Source organism: Cyprinus carpio, chromosome A19 (genome assembly GCF_018340385.1).
Source record: "Cyprinus carpio isolate SPL01 chromosome A19, ASM1834038v1, whole genome shotgun sequence".
Taxonomy (NCBI): Eukaryota; Metazoa; Chordata; class Actinopteri; order Cypriniformes; family Cyprinidae; genus Cyprinus; species Cyprinus carpio.
In genome coordinates, this window is record NC_056590.1 from 529,065 (window position 1) to 552,500 (window position 23,436).

The 23,436-nt window shown below is 43.0% G+C and overlaps 1 pseudogene; it reads right to left on the reverse strand.

The window, feature by feature from the left end:
* Positions 1 to 1,655: 1,655 nt before the first annotated feature.
* Positions 1,656 to 6,377, reverse strand: LOC109082090 (annotated as a pseudogene).
* Positions 6,378 to 23,436: the final 17,059 nt, after the last annotated feature.

The following is a 23,436-nucleotide window of genomic DNA, read 5'->3' on the forward strand; positions in this document are numbered from 1 at the left end:
TATTGATGATTATTAAGAATACCATTATGATGTTGTTTACAAGATAGCATAGCTAGCTAATTAGATTCTGATAGCTTAAAACAGTTACAATAGTGTTTAGTTGTCAGTCATCATTTAAAAGTACAATTACATGTCTAGGTACTCTCCTGAGATTAGGCTTGGCATATAAATAGCATTGACATTTCAGTGCAAACAGCCTTGTAGTTAATGTGCCGACATACAGCACAAGTGTGCTCACGGTGACTCAAGTTCGATTCCCGCTCCCCTCTCTCCACCCCCAATGCTTTCCTGTCATCTCTATGCTGTCCTGTCTCAATGATAAAAGGCATAAAGGGCCCATAAATATAACTTAAAAGAAAATGACATTTAGCAGACACTTTTAACCAAAGCGACTTATAAGGAAAAAATAAGCAAACCAGCCAAAAAAAGAGCAATAATAAGTAAGTGCTGTGACGAGTCCCAGTTACTCTAACGCAGTACACATATAGCAAGATATTATAAAAAACTAAAAAACAAAACAAGTACATAGAATAGAAAATGAAACAATGAATTAATTACATAACATGAAACTGTAAGTTAATGCCGCTATCATTATTTATAGTGTTACAATTATTTTGTTTCTCAGTTTCTGAACAGAACGCGGAAGGAGAGGTTTCTGTGAGGGTCTCAAGAGTCTCTTCCGAGATACACCACAACATTAAATGAGCTTCACAGTAAGTTTACGAGCTGGTTTATCTTAATGCGGAAGCTCTAAAGAATGCTCTGGGCATTTAGTCAATTGGATGACTCTACACTCTTAACTAAATGCTCATCAAAAAATGACTTTACTGACATAAATCCTATCAACATATATTTTCTCAAAATGAATCCAAACACACAGGGAAATAAAACCGCTTAACTTTTTGCAAATTTGCAACATCCATACGTAGATCCATCCATCCTATTTCTAAACCCGATGTATTATGTAGGGTTGTAGGGTTGCAATATTGGCACCGATTCCAGCGTCTTGGGCCCAAGGCAGAGAAATACCTGGATAGAAGGCCAGTCCATCGCAAGGCTAATTTGGAAACAATTATACGTTAAATTAAATAATACAAATACTTATTATGGATTTCTTCTTATTTTACTGATTTACTGATATTTTGTGGCTGGTATATCCATGATTAAATTACATCATGCAAGAGACTTTAATTTAGTTAAACATCACTTCAGTGTTTTATTCAAGCTTCAAACCCAAATGATCAGTCAATCAGGGCCCAGTTTTACTAGAAAGCAATATAAAATACAACAAGCTATTTTCATATTTATCAGAAATTGCTGTGTACACACTGATGTCAGGGGTATGTTTTGTTCAATGTGTTTGGTTCTGTTCCCCCTGTGCTTGTCATTTGACTAATTTTCTCAGTGTGTCTGATTATTGTTTCCAGTCACCTGTCCTGTTAATTATCTCATTGGAACCTTACCCCTTATACTCAAACCTTTATTCTGGTGTCGTATGTACTTTGTGAATGTTACCCCTGTTATTCAAACCTGTATTCTGTGGATTATCTTAGCCTGTTTCTCTGAATTCCTTGTCTTCATGCAGTTAGTATAGCAAAAAAAAAAAATATAGTAAATTTAATAATAAAACAATAGGTTCACCAGTGTAAAGTAAATGTAAGCTTATCTGGCTTTCAAACCACATGCATTTTGCACTTTTTTCAAAAGTAAAATTTGTTGCTAATCAAACAATAGGTTCACCAGTGTAAAAATGCATATGGTGCCTGTATTTGTTTTCCTTTCAGCCCAACACTGTTTCCTGCTGTCATATTCTGGGGTGATTTGAGTGCATCTCACTGTGGAAACCAACAGACATATTCTGTGTAAATTAACTGAATATATCAATTTAACAACAATTATTAAAGCACTGTATTTTATGTCATTTTTCATGGTGTGTCAATTTTTCTGAAGAGTAAATGAGTCTCCAGTACTGTACCTCTGACATATTTTTTCTCTTAAAATCTTCTTGTTGCCGACTCCGTTCTCTAAGCTGCAATAAATTAAATAAACATTTTAAAGCATTGAATTTTTATTTCATGGTGTGTTAATTTATTTTCCAGAGTACATTAGTCTCCAGTACTTTACTTACTTGTTCTGTGGCGACCTCCAACTGTCTCAGAAGCGTTAATCTCTGGATCGCTCTCTCCTGTGCTTCAACTATATAAATAATTATATTATAAAATGATATACAGTTATATACAATATAAACACACAGTAGCACAGCATAGTGACTTTATAGTAATTCCATGATGAGTTTATTAAACATTATAAAACACATTAAACATAAATTTCATAAAAACAGAAAAATGCATCTTAAAAATAAATACATTAAGAAGTGTTGCTTAATTTTTTTTTGCAGAAATGAGTACACCCTATATTACATACATATATTACATATTACAAGCGTGTACTATGTTAGTACTTAAAGAACAAGAAAGAAACTAGAAGTGTGTATTGTGTGTTGGGAATGCATCTCCCATGAACCTCTGATGTCTAAAAGACTGAACAACCCCTATTTCGTTCAGAAAATGCACAGTTAAACTTCCTTTAACTTGGAGCAGAATTTTTATTTGTATTTTGCAACTTTCAAGAAGATGCACTCATTATTGCAACACAACATTTGATCACTTTGATAAAAAAAAAAAAATAATAATAATAAAAAAAGTTCTCCAGTCTCTACCTCTTTGATTTGTCAGTCCTTTGAACTTCATTTTCTGCTTCAAATCCAATCCTGGATTTTCTGTCTCAGGCCTCTCTGCTGCAATTGAAATGAATTTAGTAATAATAATTTATATAATTAATTATTCAGCAATAATTTAAGCACTCTTAGGGCTCTATGATTTCCGCGATGTGGAAAACGCGGACGGAATCGCGGAATCCAGTCATTAAAATGGAATTTACTGTTTAACGCTGAACTTTGTCAAAGTTTGGGAGAATTAATCAAAAGTAGGTCATTACACTTAAATCAAATCGCGATACGGACTAGCATCTGTAAACATTAACCAACAAAAATACTATTTAAATATGAATCCTGCATGTTCTGCGTGTCTCTGGGCCCTATTTTAACGATCTAAGCGCATGGTCTAAAATGCACAGCGCAATTGCGCTTAGGGTGTGTCCGAATCCACTTTTGCTAGTTTAAGGATAGGAAAAAAGGTCAGCGCGCCCAGTGCATGGTCTAAAAGGCAAAAAAACAACAAAAAAATTTTGGGCATAACATGCAAAAAAACAATCAAAGTCTCATCTCCTATTATCTACATACAGCATGTTTTACTATATCAAAGGGGACATAACACACACAAATTTTCTGCCAATCTCATGTTAATCTTGAGTAACTATAGAGTAGTGTTGCATCTTTCATATCTCAGAAAAGGTCTTTAGTTTTATCAGATTTATGAAAGATACAGATGTGCCACTTCTCTATGAAAACAGTTGAGCTCCTGGAGTTGTGCCGTGGGTGGAGCTAAAGAGTCACGAGCATTCGCAGCTTTGCATAGCGATCATCTGCAAGCTGTGACATCGACATAAATAAAGCAGGGACAAAAGCTTTATTGACTTAAATGAGCTATGGCTAATGAATTAACACGTTGACGGGCTGCTCTCGCTCTGATTGATTTGTGCGAGTGCTTTTCCGGGAAAAGTGCCCATACAAGGAATTCTGCCCTTTATGATGAGTTTTACCTTTACCAGATATCTTTTCAATCTCCTGTCTGCAAAAATCCTCCAATTTTTGTCTCAGCTTAGAGACTGATTGTTCTACATCATCATAGGAACTGAAAGTTATGCTGGGAACATCTGGAGATCCAGGAGGCTCAGAGAGAGATGGAAAACTCTACACAGACACAAAGACAAACAACCAGAGAATAAATGTGGGATAGAAGAAATGAAACACTGTTAACTAAAATAAGAATAAGCTTTCTGTAATGAAATGACTACAGGTCATGGCGCTACCCAGTGGTCGAACTGTAAGAAAATTTCATAGGGGATGGTGGTCAAGTATTTCTTTGTTTGGTGCGGGAGGTCCTGTAGCTAACTTTACACAATGATTACAAAATTTGTCTATTTTTAAACAAAAAATTTTTCTGTTCAGAAACACATTTTTTACAAAAAACTTTAAACAACTAAAAAAAATAAAATGTTTTACTTCTTTGGCGAGGCCAAACAACACAAATAATGTCGTCGGACCAAACAAATTTACTGTCTTTGTGGGGGCCAAACAACCTAAATAATGCCTTCTGAGGGCATTGAAATAAAAATAACCCAATAAATTCCTTCAAAGACTCATAAACAAAACTTAAAAACTCATCCTTGATTATTCATGGTTGAGTTAAATTACTCAAGAAACACATAATTGTGACCTCATTACATCAGTATTACTGCGCCATTACTCGTAAGCCATACTGAAAAAAAAAATCTAAATGTCTTTGGTGATTTTTGTTGATAACGACAACTTAATATTTTGACGACTATGTTTTTGTGCTGGTACAGGCCTGTCATGGATAAATAAATGACATTAAAACCACCAGTAGGTGGCAGCAAGTAAACCACTCAATCAATTAATCATTAAATCATTCATTCAATTGATTTGTTTAAAACGGCTAAATCATTTACAAACAAAGCAAGTGACTGGGCTTGTCCAAATACCCACACTTGGGGTCTTTGCACTTGACCACTTTTCTACTTACAAGACATATTTCCTGTATTTGGCCCAAGTGTTCAAGTGGGCATGAAAACCAAAAGTGTGTGTGGAACTGTTCATTAAAACTGCAAGTGCTTACAGAGCTTTACTTTGATTTTCAATACTTTGCATTTTAAAACTTCTAAATGTCCTTTCATTAACAAAAAAAACATAAAACACAAAAAGTATTATATGTAAAGAATTTTAATATTTATTATTATTTTTAAGGGACTTATAACAATTATTAAAAAAAAAAAAAAATTATAAAAAGTATTATATGTAAAGAATTTTAATATTTCATTTGCATAAAAAGTTTTACATAATACACAACAATTAATCTAAAGGAGATGGCAAGGGGGGTGATGGTTTTACAGTGGGGATGCTTTTTGTCGTTTTTTTTTTTTAATGAGGGGGATGCAATCCCACCTCAAATTGAGCCCTGGTGCTACCTGAAGGAAATGGATGTGATCACGTGTCTGTGAAAGCTGCGCCAGCTCAGCGATTCTCTTCCTCAGAACATCAGTCTCCTGCTCCAGTCGCTCCATGAGTCCTTCAGCTCGACTCACTACAGTCTTTTCTCGGTGACCTCACATTTTCTCAATGGAGCTGCGTCTTTTCTCAATGGAGCTGATGAGTTCAGTAAAGATCCTCTCACTGCTCTCCACTGCTGTCTGTGCAGAGCACTGTAGGACACACATTACAATCAGCTCTTACTGCTGCTCACACAGTCTGCTGAAAATCACCCTCAATAACCAACTGAAGAAGAGTCTGGAACCAGTGCTGCTCCTTCTTCTCAAAACTCACCTTGTGAGTCTCCACAGCCTCTTTCAGCTCCTGAAGCTTCTTCTCTCGCTCCTGGATTTGCTGCTGGAATTCTCTCCATGTTTCATCTAACTGTCTCTGTGTAGGACCAAACAACAGTACATCACATAAATATGAGTGAAACTGAAACTGCACAAAATGTTTCTGATTGACTCTTGCCTTTTTGTTTTCATTTCAGAGAACTGGATAATCTTGTCAGTGTCTCTCAGTCTGTACCTGTTTCTCTGTCCTCTCTGCTGCAGTTGATACAGTCTCATGATTTTTGTGTTCATCCACCATACAGAGCAGACATATACACCTCTGGTCAGTACGACAGTAAATTTCCAGCAGTTTCTCATGTTTACAGCAGATCATCTCCTGAAGTCGTCCAGTGGCGTCCATTAGATCATGTCTCTTTCCTTTGAAGAGATTCTCATGTTGTTCAAGGTGATTTTGACAGAAAGAGTTCAGACACACCAGACAGGACTTGACAGCTTTGTGTTTTCTCACAGTACAGACGTCACACTCCACATCTCCAGGTCCAGCGGGAACAGCAGTTTGGAGTTCAGTCTTCTTCAGTTGCTCCACCACTTCAGCCAGCATGGTGCTTTTATTTAAAGCAGGTCTTAGACTGAAGGTCTGTCGACACTGAGGACAGCTGTAGACTCTCTTCTGATCCTCTTGGTTCCAGCAGTCTGTAATGCAGCTCATACAGTAACTGTGTCCACAGGGAATAGTCACTGGATCCTTCAGTAGATCCAGACACACTGGACAGCTGAATTTATCCTGAGAAAACGTGGCTTCAGCCATTTCACTGCCTGCACACACGGAGACACAATACAGCTGAACAGCACTTAAGTTTCGTTTTCCTTTTAGTGGAGAGTTGATGTAATTTCCTGGATCTATTTTTGAGAGACGTGAGCAAAACAGGTGTGTCTGTAAAGTGAATTGAACTTCAACACACAGAACCTTGAACTGTCCATTCATTTTAATGTAGACTACTTACTACGGAGCCCCGCACATGACATACAGAAAAAATAAATAAATTGTGCGCACGATTTACTAATTCGTTCCCTCAATGTATTAAAACGTGCACATGATTACTATTTCGTTCCCTCGCGATTTACTAAATCGTGTGCACAATTAACTAAATCGTGTGCAGAATTAACTAATTCGTTCTCTCGATTTATAAATCGAGGGAACAAAATAGTAAATCGTGCACACGATTTAGCCTACTATATTTTTTTTTTTTTCCTGCATGCCATGAGCGGGGCTCCGTAACTTACATTATAGACCAGGGGTTTTCAAACTTTTTTGTCAGCTGAACCCCTTTGACTTAAATTATGTACTTGAAGTAAATATTAAATATTTAAATTATTTAATGGCACATTTGCATGTTTAACTTTAAAAAAACATTTATTTATTTATTTCATACAGGGCTGTAATGGATTTTAAAGCAAAAAGAGCATATAAAGAAAAATAGATTTAGATTTAAGATTCAAGATTTACATATAATACATAATATATCAAAACATGCTTGTTTAGTTAAATCTGGTATAATCTAATATTTTATGGGATTTTTTTTTTTACTGTACTGCTGTATCTTATTTATTGTAAAGAACGTTATAACTTTGTTTTTGAAAGGTCACTTTTTAAAAATATTTACAGATGGTTAATACCTTGAATATTTTCACTTTTTAAAAATATTTACAGATGGTTAAAGACCCAGTAACTGGACGAGCAGCTGCAGCTATGTATATCCCTCTTATTAATTAAAAAATGTCTAAAATAATCCATAATTAAAAATATCAAAATAATACAGAGGTGGTGGCTATTTGACCAACTTAAATATGTAATTACATTTTAATATGTGGTGCATCCTTGGGAATAATATAAATACAATATAATATTAAACACAACCATGCTAAAAATAACGTTGTATCACATCCAATAGATCCAATAAATATGGCTTTAAAAAAAAACAAAAAAAAAAAAAAAAAAAAAAAAACTTTGGTTTGGATAATGGAATGAATATACACAATAAATTAAACAGAACTAGGCTAAAAGTAACGTTGTATCACATCCAATAGATCCAATAAATGAAATTCAAACTCGTAAACAAACCATATCAATATATATCCTGAGATGGAAACTTTGGCAGGCAAGGTTGACGCTTTGAACTTGCAGAAGCCTCAGCGCCATTTATAAATAAAAATAGAATATAGGAGAAACTGAAATCTTGTTAGTTTCAAAAAATTGAGGCGAGAGGACAGCGGGTGTCATTTGCTCCTGCTTAATGTGTTATACTTGTGCAGCAAAGTATATAATATGAAATTAGAGCAAAGGTCATGTATCTCTCACTTTGCATTGAAAAGGTGTTAGAGATGCCACCAGAATGTATATATATCTGCTGCTTAGCAATAAAAGCTTGGTACAGAATGCTGGAAAGGAAAGTAGGGTGCTGAGCTTGACTTATATGTACAAATAAGGAAACTTTTTTGTAACCCATACAGACCTCGTGGGGGAGACTTCTCGCTTTTTACGTTGATTTTATTCCGAATTTGTTTCCTAAAGCGAAGACATTTTATGTGGTGTTGCATTAATCATCTACAAACAAGTCTCAAGGTAAATTTTTTCCTCATTACCATATTATCTGATCCTGAACATTAATCCCATCAAGCGTCAAGGGCATCCAGACCTGGCTGAGTTTGGCACGGACTCCCCCTCGAATTTCTAACCAACGGGCAGCGCTCTCAGTCTGAAGGTGAGCACAAATCTTTTGATTTGGAAATGGATTTTTGGATGGTGGAGATGTGTGTTGGAGTACTTAGTTATTTAGGAGGAATATAAATACAACAGTACTCTACATCCCACTTGTAAATGTTGCAGGGAAATACAATTTCATAAAAACTTCAAAGGCCAATTTAAATAAGCATGGCCTATTTAAAAAATTCAGAACAAATTTCAAAACAAAGTAAAACCCCATGGAATAAAAATAAGAATTAAGCATAATGTAGAATTGCAGTAAAATAATACTTCATAATCATAAGAAGGGGTGAGCCACTGGCTCAACTTACCCCAGGAAATTTGGCTCAAATTACCCCACTCCTATACCATTTTAACAACTGTATCATCCAGCAGTTTAGAGCTAACATCATGCATGCTAACATTATAGCCTCATATCATAACCTCCTAAAGCACAAACACATGCATGATTTTTTTTTTTTTCAGATTTGTCTGTAATCTAGTGATGGGAATTCCGGCTCTTTTTTAGGGATCTGGATAATTGGCTCAGCAAAAAGAACCGGCTCTTTCAGCTACCAAACAGCTCTTTATTTACTTCCACTTCTGGCTTGTATTGTTACTTTGCCAAATTTGTCAGTGTTTTTACCTATATGACTTATGTTTGCACAAATATAATGAAATTATTCAAAGTAATTCAACTAAACCATTAAAAAAAAACATAAAATGCCCTGTAATATTCAGTTTTGTTAAATTACACTGTAATTCAGATTTACACAATTCAAATTGTTTTGTCATAGCCTATTTCTGGCTCCAGAAGCCTATCTGAAATACCATAATTTTACATTATTTTTGGTATAAATATCAAAAACATAATTTAAGTAAAAACTACTCAAAATGTTACATGGTGTGCCATATAACAGGTAAAACTAAATTACAGTTTGCAAAACAGAAGCATCCAACACAGTTGTATCATGTGTGTTGAATCTGTTGATGTGTTTGTGCGAGCGAGAATCATCACATAGCCTACACGTCAAAGCAACAAAAGACAGTGCATGAAGTGCGCATGGATAACAAACAGTGTGGCAAAAATCATCCCAATATTTTCTTTTGTATTGAGAAAGTAAAAAATAAAAGCTGAGAGCCATCTTAGAAAAAGACCCATCACAGAAAACTACTCAAACCCGACTCCTACTCGAACGACAAATACACATCACTAGTGTCATTGTTCAGACACAAGAAGCATGAGTCCTTGAACACAAAAAAATCACTTTGAACAGAAAAAATAAATAAATAAATAAATAAAAATCCCTCATAGGGTGAGTAAAATGGATGTACGCTTCACATATTTGTTGTCACATCACCAATTTTGTTCAAGGGGTGGCTAAACTTCCCACAGGCTCAAATCATGCCTCACACTCCATCCCAGGAGGTGGAATAATCTGCAACTAAAGCTGGCTTGCAACGCCATTAAACACAGAAGCAGCGAGCAAAGATTTCAGTAAAGAAACATGACAGTGGTGGATGTCACAAAACACTCACAGATTCTATGAAAGATCCAAGTACAGCATTTAATAGAGTAATCCACAGTCGTAATCCACATGAAACAAGAGCAAAAAGCATCACAAGGAGAAAACAGACTGGTCACCAGCAAGCACAGAGCTATTCCTCCACAATCCAAAGCTTAGTCAGCCTAGTATATATACACAGGTGAGCTAAATGGTAAATCACACACAGCTGGAGGCAATGAAACTTAATAGTTCAGGCAAAGGGTGATGGGAGTTGGAGTCCAATGCAAATAAACAATAGTTCTGAATAGTGCCCTCTGGTGGCTATCAATACCATAACATAACTTAACGAACTCATACCACAAATAAAAACAAAAAAACAATGGAAATACTCGAAATAGACGAAGATCAGGGGGAGAGATGTAAAGATGTCAGTCCAGGCCCATGTAGTGGAAGAGGACACGGAGACAGTGGCAGAGCAGGAGGCCAGGGCGGGGCCGGCAAGACAAACCAGCAAGGCTTCGGCCAAACATGAACCCTGACGAATAGCCAGGGTGGGACCGGAGGGACAGACTAGCGAGGCTCCGGCCAAACAGCAACCCTGGCAGGCGACCAGGGCGGAACCAGGAGTATGGCAGGCAGCAAAGGCGGAGCTGACGACCACCTCAGCGGAGCTGACAAGGCAGATAAACCCCCTAGTGGCTCAGACAGGACTGCAACGAAGAGCACAGAGAGGTTAGTAACAGCCTTGATGGCCGTAACATGGCAGACAGAGAGTTCAGCAATGATTTTCTTGATCCTAACAGGGCAGACAGACAGTTCACCAACTGTCTCCTTGACCATAACATGGCAGACTGAGAGCTCTGGAGTGGGCAACACCACCCAGAGAGGAGTCTCTGGAAGTTCCGCAGCAGAAGCCACAACCCCAGGAGGAACTGGAGCATTCTCAGGAGCAAACTCATGGACTGGAACGAGCTCTGGAGTGAACTCGTAAACTTCAGTGGGCTCATAGACTGAAGAGAACTCTGGAATGAACTCGTAGACCTGAGTGGGCTCTGGAGCAGACTCATAGACTGGTGCGGGCTCAGGAGTGAACTCGTAGACTGGAGCAGGCTCTGGAGGGAACTCCCGGACTGGACTGGACTCTGGAGTTTAGACTCTCTGGAGGGTTCCTGGTGCGGACTGGACTGAACTCTGGAGTGGAGCTCTGGGGGCTCCTGGACTGGAGCGGACTCATAAGTGGACTCTGGGGGCTCCCGGACTGGAGCAGGCTCTGGAGAGGACTCTGAATGACTCCCTATTGACTCTGAGTAGCAGTTCATGAGTGGACTCTGGGGGCTCCCGGACTGGAGCGGGTCATAAGTGGACTCTAAGGGCTCCCGGGCTGGAGCAGGCTCTGGAGTGGACTATGAGAGCTCCCAGACTGGAGTGGGTTCATGAGTGGACTCTGAGGGCTCCCGAGGGCTCCCCGGACTGGAGCGTGAAAGGCAAAGACGACCTTCTTGGTTATGGCAGCAGCAGTGAAGACTGGAGCAGGCTCTGGAGAGGACTCTGAGGCGGCCCATGCACGCAGAACAGCACTGAGGTGAAAGGCAAAGACGACCTTCTTGGTTATGGCAGCAGCAGTGAAATCAGCTGGCTCTGTGGCGACATCTGAGACCACCAGAGTCTGGTCCTCCAGGACAACCAGACTTGAGACCACCAGAGTCAGGTCCTCCAGGACCACCAGAATAGGGACTACCGGAGTCGACTGGCCCTCCTCCAGGCAGGACTGAGATTGAGACTTAAGACCACCAGAGGCTCGGGCCTCTCCAGCGCTCAGACCGACATGATATACCAGAATAACAGAGATAATTAATGAAATCCCAAAAGTTGAGAGTCTTAAGCCCCCCATCGAGGCAAGGGGTTATGGCAATCATTAAACCATCTTTAAATCCTTACAAAGTTCTCCCTACCGCATATAAGCCAGAGGAAGAATTTAGATGCCCAAAGATCACAAAATTGTGCCTTTCTCTCTTTTTTATAAGCCAGAGGAAGAATTTAGATGCCCAAAGATCACAGATGAAAGAATCAGACCTTCAACACAAATCATATCACAAAGTAAAGTGTCACACAGTAGAGGCAGTGTCCATAAACCCACAGACAGCACTAAATCCTCTGACACACAAATACCATCTGTGAGGGCTGGTCAGAAATTTTGAGACAACCTGAGGCTTTAATGGGCAGACCTTTTTATAAGTAGAAAGCTGTTGCTGTGCATTAGTTTGTGAATCTCGTCCAGCTACAGTTCATACTTCAGGCAGCCTTCAAGTGCGGTGCTGCATGAAATTCAGCTATTTGTAGTGTTTTGAGTTTTGAAGAATTAATGACGTCTTGTGGTTCTTAAGCTCATGTTCCTGATTGTTCCCTTTTTTAATGGCTTTTTTTCTTTTCTAAACTAGGTCTGGGACAAACGGGACGATGAAGAATGGCATTGTACTGCTAGCTGGAAGGTATGAGTTATTTCTGTTATGTTCTTTAGTTGTAAATCTCCATTTAACCCTAAAATGCATTTCTTTAAAATTCAAAATGTGGGGTACAATAGGTAGGTGCCTATTTTCATTTAGGCAATTTTATAATAATAATAATATTTTATTTTAATATAATTATATTAAGATGGGACTAATATATATATATATATATATATATATATATATATATGTTTCATAAGTGTATTAACTACTTTACACTGTAGATGTTTTAATATCTTCACTTGCACTTAAGTTTACAAAGCTCTGCACATAACATGTGGTAAAAAAGTATATATTGTAATTTGTTCCCACTAATTAAGAATTTGTTTCCCACTTATTATTTTGTTCACTTATTTTAGTTTTAAATGTGACCAAAAATTAAGAATTTGCTTGTCTTAGTAAATTGTGGCCATGCTGTACTAATTTATTGCCTTGTTTTAGTAAGCTGTGGAGGGAGTGAATTAATATGAAGGAACAATTCTTAATTTGTGGCCATGTACTAAAATGAAAGAACAAATTAATAAAAGCAGTGAATGGATTCTTAATTCATAGCTGCCATTTAACCAAAACAAGGGAACGAATAGTAAATCATGGCCATAGTTAACTAAAATGAAGTAACAAATTAAAAACAAAAACAAAACAAGGGAAAACTGCAGGGAAAACAAACACAGCTGGTATCAGTGTATTGATACTGTGGAAAATGAGTATTAAAACTACTTCAGTATTGATATGTAATGAAAAATCATTAGAATGTCACTGTGTTTTACGGAAGGAAATAAAAACCAAATGTATGTGCAAGGCAGATGCAGTGTCATTTGTACCACTGAAATTGGTTGTGCCTGTACAGATCAAGAGAACCACACTGGTGGACAGTCGTACGTCAGTGACTGATGTGAAGTTTACGCTGAAGCACATGGGCCTGATGCTGACACCTGCTCTGCAGATGGCGTGCTGTGCATCTTTGAGGCCCCTGAAGTGATAAAGCTCAGCCAGTGGTCACTGCAGCACGAGATCTCCTGCAAGCTCTCCTGCTCCTGCATCTGCTGGAATCGCTGTCTACACAATCACATTTGAAAATGAAAGAAGTACTTCTGATCGTCACAACTGTTTGTTCTGCCATTTAGTTCTCGAGCTCATCCTCCAGTGATTGCCGTGGGCAGTGACGACAGCAACGTCACATACAATGGCAAAGTGCAGATCTATGAGTGTAATGAAAATACAAGGTATGGACTTCACTCCATGCATCAGTTCCTATTTTGCCTGTTATCGATTATAAGCATGTTTTTAAAGGGTTTATGCTGACCTACAGGAAGTATAACCAAAGCAGAGAGGCTGATGACTGTGACTGACCCAGTACACAACATCACCTTTGCTCCTAATCTGGAGAGATCCTTCCATGTGCTGGCGATAGCGACCAAAGACGTCCGCATTTTCAAAACTCATACCTTTGAGGTAAGTAGTATATTAAATGTGTTATTTCAGCCAGAAATCAAAAATAAACTCTGAAATACAACTGTAGATCCCACATTTTTTTCATGCCACAGTTGCTTGATTATGTACAATGCTTGCATGCTATTTGTCAGACGATTTTCTGGTTATTACCCTCAGCAAGTATGAAAACAAAGCCAAAACCTGAACATTTTAGAAATCCTGACCAGGATGTGTCAAAGAAAAGGAGGACATATGGTCACCCTACAGGGATGGGCAACTGGAGGGCCACTGTCCTGCAGAGTTCAGCTCCTAATCAAACACACCTGCCTGTAGCTTTCTGGTTATCTTGAAGACATTGATTAGCTGGTTCAGGTGAGTTTGATTAGGGCTGGAGCTAAACTCTCTGCAGGACAGTGGCCCTCCAGGACCGAAGTTGCCTACATATTAAAAAAAAAAACAAAAACAAAAAAACGTACATATAAATAAAAAACAAAAACAAAAACACGTACATATTGAAGGAAGGATCCAAGCCATTTCTAGGTACTTGGAACCTAGTAAGAAGTAGGGCTGCATGATCAATTTTGTGATGAGAAATGATTTTCAAATGGTGAAGGCTGTGATTTATTTAAATGAATGCACTGCCATTTCAGAGTGAAACATGGCACTGTGTTCATTTACATGCCGGCAGCTCATGATTGGGTGCTTGTTTTCATGCAGCTTTGTTCATTTACAATGAATTGAGCCTCTGAAACTCTGTATTAAAGCTGCACGTGTATAATTGAACACAGTGCCACGGCTCATTCTCAACAAAATTACACGGTCAAATTTATCTTTAAAATTAAAAACAAATTTATTTATTTGTTTTAGCTGGCAAACCACCTAAATAAAAGCTTGCTTTATATTTGAATATAAAGAAGTTATTAATTTTACAGTACTAAGTCTATAGAATAAATTATATTGATTAAATATATATTAAAATAAAGTTTTTGAAAAATGCAAAGAAAAAAAGATTTACAGTAAACTAGGTAGCATGTATAAAATATGAAGGTATTGTACAATTATGATTGAATTTAGAATGATACAGTTTACAGCACCTTCATAAACTGAATAAAAACATAACTAAACCGATGCACATTTTTTATTAATCATTTTGTAGTAAATCTTAAATAAACTTCTCCGGAGGATTTCAATGCAGTATATGACCCGCAGTATAGTTGTTTTTGAGCTTACACTTTAGAATAGGGAACACTATTCATTATTAACTAGTTGCTCGTTATCGTGCATATTGGCTGTTTCTAGTATTTATAAAGCACATATTAATGCATGACCATATTCTAGATCACTTAACCTACCCAATACCTAAACATAACTACAACTACCTTATTTACTGACATGTATTTTCAGGTTAGTGGTTTATACATAAATATGCCTTAATTTTAACAGAAAAAAAGCTCAGCAGATGCCAGGCTAACAGCATAATGTGCTAATTGGCTGTTTGCTGCATGCACATGCACAGGATTGGACAGAGACCTCACGGACCCTCCCCTGCACGGTGTGACACCTGAACACTCATCTATCTACTTATCTGACAGAAGTGTGTGTGTGTGTGTGTGTGTTGTGTTCAGTGGTACTTATCTGACAATGAGCATTTTTTTGTATTATTGAACAATTACACTAAACTTGATTCCCATCAATCCTGACATACTTATTAATTGTTGTGATATTATGCAGTATTACTTATTTATTTAAATACATTTAGGTAATTTTTCATGAGTTTCAGCATTTTGTATCGACCATGTCAAAAATCTGTTGTAGTTGCATTTAAAGGAACAGTGCACCAAAAATCTAAATGTTATTGTTTACTCACCTTCAAGAGTTCCAGAACTTGTTTCTTCTGTGAAGCACAAAATGACTCTCATTTATTAAAAATCTATGTTTCTGGGTGAACTATTCCTTTAACTCCGGTTTCCAGAGAACACTTGACATGTTTGTGCTGTTGTTTTGAAGCTGCTGGCATGTGTTGTGTGATGTGGACAGTAGAGGGAGACAGTGTATCATTCAGACAGGTTATGTTCAAATTGCTTTGTCTCCAAATATCCCACATTACATTTAATTACTGAATTACCAGATTTCAGTAACTCGTCGATGATGTAGACACAGATTATTTTAGTAAAAGCAGCCTTTTGGTTTGCTAAATCCTAGTAGTCAATAATGAAACATTTGACATGCCAAACAATATCTTTCTGGGCTAATAAACTTTCACCAAAAGTTAGTGTCAAAATTCAGGATTTTGGTGCATGAATAATGGACCCTAAATCAAAGGCTGGAACCTGATCATTAATGCCACCTTCATGACAGGAACTTCTTTTAAGTGGTCCTATCTGTCGGTCACTACGAGTTATGTCGAACGACATATGGGGTCTCACTTGGGAGGCCAATCATCTCTGAGTTTAAGAGAAAAACGCCAATGAAAATTGGCTAGTGGATTTAACATACCTGAGCCACTCCCCGTGCCTACGGGTATAAATAGGCGACAGGTGCATCCACTCATTCAGATTTTTGCTTCGGAGCCGAGTAGTTGATGGGATATCACTACAAAGCCGTTTCATCTTTGTGTTGTGGAGAGCTGTTCCTGGTCGGCGTGACGGCGCACTACAGCGGTGTCCCTGCAGCAGTGATTCCCCTGGGCGCTTCGGCTAAGAGAGCAGTTCCTAAAAGAGCAAATCACGGACGATTCGCGTCTTTTTCAAGATGCCGTTTCGTCCGTGTCCTTCTGGATGCGATCGTTTCCTGTCCGCGGTTGACGGTCACGAGCGTTGTCTGCAGTGCCTGGGCGTCCAACACGCTGAGGCAGCGCTCGTGGATGACTCATGCGTCTATTGTGGGCGTATGAGCATGGCATCGCTGCGATCGCGTCTCTCACTCCTCAAGGGGAGTGCAGCAGACCCCTCTGTCGCCACCCGTCCCGGTTTTCTCTGGCTCGAGCAGAGGACCGCCGGCTGGCGCTCTGGGAGATCTGAGGGTGACAGTGAGAGCTTCTCCGCCGGGCCACGCCCCACGGACCTCTCACTCCTCCCGCAGCGCATGTCCCGTGCGGCTGCCGATTGATTCTGCTGAGCCGTCTCACGGCGGCCCCAGCGTGTCTTTCGGTGCACCGCCCGAGGATCAGATGTCGATTGCAGCATCGGGGGATGGGCTATCGGCTTCTGAGGATGAGGATTCGGCGGGGGGTGCCCCCCCTCGGGTGTTGTCGCCACTGCCGAATCTGACTTAGAGTTGTCAGCCATGCTTGCCCGGGCAGCCGTGAGCATCGGGCTGGAGGTGACTACACCGCCCAACCCTGAGCGCTCGCGGCTGGATGATTGGTTTCTCGGCGCGGAGCGCGGCTCACAACCGCATTCTGCTCCGGTTCCTTTCTTCCCGGAGGTGCATGAAGAGGTGACGAAGTCGTAGACGGCCCCTTTTACAGCCAGAAGTCGCTCGTCTCCCTTTTTTTTATCCTCACCACCCTCGATGGCGGGGCAACCAGGGGGTATGTGGACATTCCCCAGGTGGAGAGAATGGTTGCGGTGCACCTGTGCCCACAAAACGCCGCCACTTGGAGGAATCGTCCGCGTCTCCCGTCCAAGGCCTGTAAGCTGTCGGCGGCTCTGGCTGCCAAGGCTTACAGTGCTGCAGGCCAGGCTGCCTCTGCCCTGCATGCCATGGCTATCCTGCAGGTACATCAAGCCAAGGCGCTAAAAGCAATGCACGAGGGTGGTACCGACCCGAGGTTGATGCAGGAGCTGCGCACGGCGACTGACTTCGCCTTACGGGCGACGAAAGTCACGGCGCGTTCCCTCGGGAAGGCGATGTCCACGTTAGTGGTCCAGGAGCGCCATCTCTGGCTAAACCTGGCCGAGATGAGAGACGTTGACAAAGCTCGCTTTCTTGATGCTCCCATCTCCCAGGCAGGCCTGTTCGGCGACACTGTCGAGGACTTTGCCCAGCAGTTCTCAGCAGTGCAAAAGCAGACTGAGGCCATCCAACACATCTTGCCCCGACGTGATCCTCCGGTTGCCACCATTCCGTCGCGGGCAGCGCCTCAGCCTGCTCGTCGCCGTGGGCGCCCCCCTGCGTCCTCCACACCAGCTCCGCCCCGTGCTGAGAGTTCTTCGAGGCCGGCGCGTCGAGCCCCGCGCAGGAGAGCGGCGCCCCCCGTGTCACTCCCGGCTGCGAAGTCCTCGAGGAAGACGACTAAGCGGCCCTGACACGGGCAACTCGGAGATGTGGGAGACTGCTCTTCAGGAGTTGGCGGAAACAGCGCCACTCCTTCCCCCGGAGGAGGGCCGGGTGGAGAATCTTCAGTTTACGTTTCTTTCTGTTCCGCCGCTGGTCCAACGGCCGGCGGCACCCACTTTTTCAATAAAAGAGCAATTTCCCTTTCCTCCGAGTTGCAAGGCTCGTGGGTTGACGATGAGCGACGCACTGCCTCCTCATTCTCACCCACGACGCCCCCCCTTCGCCAGCGGTCAAGAGGTCGCGGTTCGGAGACGCAACGCCTCTCCACGCGTCTCTGGCCAGTTCCTCCGGGAACACGGGGAGTGTGGCTGTGATGATTCGGAACGCGATGCTTTCTGTCGCTGCACCACTGGCTCCCCATCGCTGCACCCACTGCGGGTATGTCGACTGTCCCTTTGGTGCCACTTGTACGGAGTTTGGGAGCGTGGCTTGCGCTGCCCAACCCGTCACGCTGGCTCATTCGGACGGTCCGACTCGGTTACGCGATTCAGTTCGCCCGGCGACCTCCCAAGTTCAATGGCGTGCTCGAGACTTCGGTGGCAGTCCGGGACGCCTCTGTCTTGCGCGAGGAGATTGCTGTCCTCCTGGCGAAGGATGCAATCGAGCCGGTCCCTCCAGCCGAGATGAGGACGGGGTTTTACAGCCCTTACTTCATCGTACCCAAGAAAAGCGGTGGCCTTCGACCTATCCTGGATCTGCGAGTCTTGAATCGGGCCCTGCACAAGCTCCCGTTCAAGATGTTGACGCAGAAACGCATTATCAAATGCGTTCAGCCCCAGGACTGGTTTGCAGCGATCGACCTGAAAGACGCGTACTTTCATGTCTCGATCCTCCCTCGTCACAGACCGTTTCTGCGGTTTGCATTCGAGGGTCAGGCATGGCAGTACAAGGTCCTCCCCTTCGGGCTCTCCCTGTCTCCCCGTGTCTTCACGAAGGTCGCGGAGGGCGCCCTTGCCCCACTTTGGGAAGTGGGCATCAGGATCCTCAACTATCTCGACGACTGGCTCATTATGGCCCGGTCCCGAGAGGAGTTGTGCGATCACAGGGACTTCGTGCTCCGGCACCTCAGTCAGTTGGGGCTTCAGGTCAACCGAGAGAAGAGCAAGCTCTCCCCTGCGCAGAGAATCTCTTATCTCGGTATGGAGTTAGACTCGGTGAGTATGACGGCACGTCTCACCAGCGAGCGTGCCCAGTCAGTGCTGAACTGCCTGAGTTCCTTCAGAGGCAGGACAGTGGTACCACTGAAACACTTTCAGAGGCTCCTGGGGCATATGGCATCCGCAGCCGCAGTCACGCCGCTCGGGTTGCTTCATATGAGGCCACTTCAGCACTGGTTGCACTCCCGAGTCCCGAGATGGGCATGGCGCCGCGGTACACATCGTGTCACCATCACACCGATGTGTCGCCGCCAATTCAGCCCCTGGTCAGACCTTGCCTTTCTACGGGCCGGCGTGCCCTTAGAACAAGTGTCCCGGCATGTTGTTGTCACAACAGATGCCTCCAAAACGGGCTGGGGCGCGACATGCAACGGGCAGGCAGCTTCAGGGTCCTGGACAGGACCTCGACTGCTTTGGCACATCAACTGTCTGGAGTTGCTGGCAGTGCATCTAGCTTTACGGCGGTTTCGGCCGCTGTTGCTGGACAAGCACGTGTTGGTCCGCACGGACAACACTGCGGCTGTTTCGTACATCAACCCGACAGGGCGGTCTACGATCACGTCGCATGTCTCAACTCGCCCGCCATCTCCTCCTCTGGAGTCAGACACGGCTCAAGTCGCTGCGCGCTATCCACATCCCAGGGGAGCTCAATCGTGCAGCCGATGCGCTCTCACGACAGCTCACTTTCCCTGGGGAATGGCGACTCCATCCCCAGACGGTCCAGCTGATCTGGAGTCGATTCGGGGAAGCCCAGGTAGATCTGTTTGCTTCCCACGAGTCCTCCCACTGCCAGCTGTACTATTCCCTGTCCCAGGCCCCCCTGGGCAAGGATGCACTGGCACACAGCTGGCCTCGGGCTCTACGCAAGTATGCGTTTCCCCCAGTGAGCCTGCTCGCACAGACACTGTGCAAGGTGAGGGAGGACGAGGAACAGGTCCTGTTGGTTGCGCCTTACTGGCCCACCCGGACCTGGTTTTCGGAACTCATGCTCCTCGTGACAGCCCCTCCCTGGCGCATCCCCCTGAGGAGGGACCTCCTCTCTCAGGGGCTGGGCACCATTTGGCACCCGCGTCCAAGATCTCTGGAACCTCCACGTGTGGCTTCTGGATGGGACGCGGCAGACCTAAGTGATCTGCCACCGGCGGTGGTAGACACTATCACTCAGGCTAGAGCCCCCTCTACGAGGCAGGCCTATGCTCTGAAGTGGAGTCTGTTCACGAATTGGTGTTCTTCTCACCGAGAAGACCCCCGGAGATGCTCGGTCAGAGTCGTGCTTTCTTTCCTGCAAGGAAGGTTGGAGCGTAGGCTGTCACCCTCCACCTTGAAAGTGTATGTGGCTGCCATTGCAGCCCATCACGATGCAGTGGACGGCCGGTCCCTGGGGAGGCATAACCTGATCGTTAGGTTCCTGAGGAGTGCCAGAAGGTTAAATCCTCCTAGGACACCCCTGATTCCCTCCTGGGACCTCTCTATTGTTCTGGCTGGACTTCAGGGGGGTCCCTTTGAGCCGCTGGATTCAGTCGAGCTTAAGTTCCTGTCTCTCAAGACAGCGCTCCTGGTCGCGCTCACTTCCATCAAGAGGGTCGGGGACCTCCAAGCATTTTCGGTAAGTGAAGAGTGCCTTGTGTTCGGGCCGGACTAATCTCACGTTGACCTGAGACCCCGGCCTGGATACGTGCCCAAGGTTCCCACCACTCCCTTCCGAGACCAGGTGGTGAACCTGCAAGCGCTGCCCCTGGAGGAGGCAGATCCAGCCTTGGCGTTGCTGTGTCCCGTAAAAGCGCTTCGCATATACGTGGACCGCACCCAGAGCTTCAGAAGCTCTGAGCAGCTCCTGGTCTGCTTTGGAGGTCAGCAGAAGGGGAAGGCTGTCTCCAAGCAGAGGTTGGCCCACTGGATAGTGGATGCCATCGCCTTGGCGTACCATTCCCAAGGCGAGCCGTGCCCCCCTGGGGGTGAGGGCCCACTCCACACGGAGTGTGGCCTCCTCCTATGCGCTGGCGCACGGCGCCTCTCTGGCAGACATCTGTCGAGCTGCGGGCTGGGCGACACCTAACACCTTTGTGAGGTTTTACAACCTTCGTGTAGACCCAGTTTCTTCCCGTGTGTTGGGTAACAGGTAATTGGCGGGAAGGACTGGCTCGGTGTCACGCTTGCTGCGCCATTCCCCCTAACACGGGGATGCGAGCGCCTTTCTTCTCCCAGTAGAGTTCCCCGGTTGGTGTACCCTGGTCGAGCATCCTCCAGCACCCTCGGCGGTCAGACTTGGCGGAGCAGTCTGGCGCCAGGCCCAGTACTGGTGTTAGCATGCCCGGAGTTCCGGTCAGCCCCTGTACTGGGCTAGGTGTCCATATGGCTTGATTCCCCACGGGTAATCCCATATGTGTATTCTTCCACGGTAAGGTTTCCCTCTTGGTAAACCCGTGTCTTCCCTTGACAGACCCGCTCTGTCAGTCTCTTCTGGCAGCTGTTCCATCCCTACTCCAAGGTAGGACCTGCCTCAGAGACCCATTCCATATGTAGTACTGCCCCCTGGGTCAGTCCATATCAGTATCTCCACATGTCACCTCCCTACGGGTAGGATGTGGTCTCCGTAGCGACCTTTTCCCCTAAGGCTCGCTTCCCCATCGTTCTGCCAAGCTGAAAGAACAAATAGGGAAGATTTGAAGCAATCTTTCACTGAAGGTTGAAATCCCTTCCAAAAACTTTTTGTGGACGGAACAGCAGCATGGCCTTCTCCAGCAGCGATGTACTCACCCTTTTGGTACCCTTCGGTACCAAGGTCAGTGAATTTGCGCTGGGGCTTTGGGAAGGTCACGACCTTAAGCGTAGCTTTTGTGACACGCTGCGGCTTGTCGACAATTGCAGCGCCACAGGGTTGTGACGGTGTTCAGGTTGTGGCGTTTTCCATAGGACCCCATATGTCGTTCGACATAACTCGTAGTGACCGACAGATAGGGAACGTCTCGGTTACGTACGTAACCCTCGTTCCCTGATGGAGGGAACGGAGACGTTATGTCCCCATGCCACAACCTTGAACCATTCGCTGTTGCCGGGACACGTTCTCGGCTCCTCAGCGTAAAACCTGAATGAGTGGATGCACCTGTCGCCTATTTATACCCGTAGGCACGGGGAGTGGCTCAGGTATGTTAAATCCACTAGCCAATTTTCATTGGCGTTTTCTCTCTAAAACTCAGAGATGATTGGCCTCCCACATGAGACCCCATATGTCGTTCGACATAACGTCTCCGTTCCCTCCATCAGGGAACCAGCATAAATGAATAATCTTAAAAAATCCCCTTCATGACAGGAACTTCTTTTAAGTGGTGCCACTTAAAATGGGAATTCAAAAGGGGAAAATTTAAGCAGATCTAGAAATGAATGCAACTTTCATGAGTGTATTTTTTTCTAAAATAAAGTTTGTTTTTCAGTTCTGAGTTATGTAATAAAAACCTCACAACTGAGGTTTGTCTGAATTCTGTTTGTCCTCAAATTAAGGAGACCTTGCAAGAGGAACATCTTGGTCTGAAAAGACATTAAAAATAAATAAATAAAATAAAATCTTAGCGATTTTGTAATATTACTGTGAACAAAATCCTGACTCAGTCCCACTCAGATCTTGACTGCTGTAAATTATAAAGGACAAACTAATTGTGCAAAAAAATGTAACACAAATCATAGTGGTGACTCTAGACTAAAACATTCAATGCTGCAGGTTTTTAATTAAAAGTTATCAAAGAGTTTTTTCTTTATTTTCTGTGTAATAAACGTTTATCAGCCACTAAAAAACATTTATTCCAAAATTAGCTAGTCCTTATACTGACAGCCAACTTAATTAACCTAACTAAAATTGTTTTAATTTCATCAGTTTGGTCTTAATGTTTAGTGGTGGAAAATACAAAGGCTAACTACAAATTTTGGTAGATATTATGGGTAACACTTTAGATTAGGAAATGCCATTCCCTATTAATTAGTTGCTTATTAGCATGCATCATTGTCTGTTTACTAGTAAGTATAAAGCACATATTAATGTCTTATTCTGCTTGACCATAAGTATAGACAATGTATGGATTGGCCCTAAGCCAGAGCGATGTTCCGTCATGAACATTGTTGTCCTTGCTGTCCGACTTATTCAACAATTATTGAGCATTTTGATAATGCATGTTATACAAAGAAATACAAAATCCACAAAAAGACAAATCAACACATTTCAAATTAAAACAATAATTACATAAGAAATAACATGAAGATGTGCACTTTAATGTGTTAGAAAGACAAAAGCCTTCCAA